This window comes from Coenobita brevimanus, chromosome 115 (assembly GCF_032717465.1).
Source record: "Coenobita brevimanus isolate Jiangsu-jjx chromosome 115, ASM3271746v2, whole genome shotgun sequence".
NCBI lineage: Eukaryota > Metazoa > Arthropoda > Malacostraca > Decapoda > Coenobitidae > Coenobita > Coenobita brevimanus.
Genome location: NC_137068.1, coordinates 3,390,036 through 3,392,511, shown reverse-complemented (window position 1 = coordinate 3,392,511; position 2,476 = coordinate 3,390,036).

Sequence of the window (2,476 nt, the reverse complement as noted above, 5' to 3'; positions counted from 1 at the left end):
AGTTTTCTGCTGCCACTCATTTTTCTTAAATGCAATTTCACTGCTATAAACAGAAGTTATAAAGCTGAGGCCAGTGCTCATAAAATTATGTATATATCTCTTATTTCTTGACTCAACAGGACAATAATGCATGCTAATACAGCAACTTGAGATAAAATGAAAAACCATTCATACAAGCATAAAATACAGTATGCACAGATGTTAAAGGACCGTAGTTTACCTACAAGGCAATGACGTGCATCTAATTGTGTTTTGTGTAGCATCATAATATCCTGGACGAAGTGGGTTGTGTCTGGGTTGTAGTTTGCAATGGCTGTGAAGTTTAGGTAATGACCAATCCCATTTTACCCTCTCTGAGCTGTAAGGGCCTAAGACATGGTTACCACTCTACAGTTGGTGTACTTTCATCTGACAAAGACCATAATGCTTTTCAGCTCAGATGATGGCTATATGTAGCCTACTCAGACTGAGAGGCTGATCTGACTAGTAACCAAGGAGAATCATGCCTACATCATAACTAGAACTCATTTAATTTCTTGCACCCATGATTTAAATATTCAATTTATGGGAGTGCTATAGTTCCAACAGAGGAAAACAAACCAGCTATAATACCATACACTGATGGGTAGATTACCAGCCTATACTCCCTGGTGGCATCACATAATTGACAAGCCTCCCTTCGTCTCTTGGACACTGAACCTATGTAAGGTTGTCACTCCGACTGGTGTGTTCTAAACATTAAATCATCAGGTTTAGGTAAAGTACTAACTGCCAATCACTTATCGCCCCCTTCAGAGCAGAGGGGCCAGAGGAATGGCTATCACAGTCCAGAATAATTAAGAGTGAAGGCTGACCTATGCCCCTGGTATCGTAGCATTATACATGAGAAAAACCTCTGGTCAGCTTTAGAACTCAAACTGCAGTGCATAAACCTGAGCATGTTCCAAACCAAGAGCACTGCTTCATGACCACCAGGAGTCTAACTTTTCTGAAATTCTGTTATATGGCACAAGTCTGGTCCTGAATTTGCCAGAAACCTGGGTCTCAACCAGTTACAAGTTATTTCTGGATTCTATACATCCTTGGAATTATTTATTTTTTGCACATCCTTATAGAGCAAAAAAATTTAAGAACTTTATTGCTGTTGTTTCCTTGTCTCACTTCAAGTTCCAGGTTTAACTTCTAATTGTGCAAGCACAGGTTTGGGAAAACTGAATTTAAGCATTCTGACTAAAATTTTTCAGTCTGTGGATGCATGTCTTTTGTACCTATGGGCTGTCTTACCACACTGGTACTACATGACTACCTTGATATCTCAAATAATGTGGCTTCTCGCTACTAGGCAGTTGTGGCAACCAAAACAATGTTAACCAAGTAGATACCGTTATTCATTATAATGGCCTCACTGCCTCTGACCACTCAGCTAAAGTCATTCTTTTTCTTATATATCTCTTACAACCCTGCATACATACTGTACAAATGTATTAACCCGTCACGTCCCGAGGTTTTCCGCACCTCCGACGTCCCCCAGTCCCGAGGTATTTTCGAAAAAAAAATTTTTGGCTAAAACCTCCGCTTTTGGTGAGAAACATGGAAAATTCATAGAGAAATCGCTCACCTGAGGTTTAAAATACTCAATCCAGGTAGGAGTTCCTCCTTACATGAATGGGTTTTCTAACATGCTGGCACCAAAGAAAACGAGTTCTATGGGAGGGTAACTATTTTATCCACTCATAAACGGTATTTATTTATTTACTTGGTACGAATTTATATAAGCAACGTTGGGTCTGGTTAGTACTTGGATGGGTGACCGCCTGGGAACACCAGATGCTGTTGGCATCCCTACGTGTCAAGTGGGGTTGGTGGAGGATTAGTGCCCCTCCCTGTAAAACAATTAACTCTAAGCCATTGGCCACCCCGTCTGGGATACATGGCGTCTGGCAATGAATGAATGAGTGTATATTGGTTTTCAAGCAGTAATATAGGCATTATAAGCATTGTTTCACTCACTAACTAATCACCATTCATGACCTTTTTTTCCCACATTACCTGATCATCATTTCTGACTGTTTCTTCCTCTAATGCTATGTAAACCTTGTCCTCCACACTGTCATCGATTGGGGAATCACTCTGGCCGTGAATGTCTTTATTGGCCAGGTCACTGGTAACAGGTGAATTGCCGAGACAATGGGGTGAGGGGGGGAGGGGGGAGGTTATGCAGTGTAAGGCATTGTCCCTGCTTGGCATCTTGTAGAGGAATAGAGGAAGGTGTCCCGTGTATACATACGAAAAATCACGCACAAAAATTTAAAATTGTGCAAATTAGGGACCTTGCAATTGCATGACGTACCGGTACGTCGCCGGGACTGGCAAATGCAAAATCGTTGCAACGTACCCATACGTCGGCGGGACGGGGCGGGTTAAAAATGTACTGTACATACATACACACACACACACACACACACACACACACATA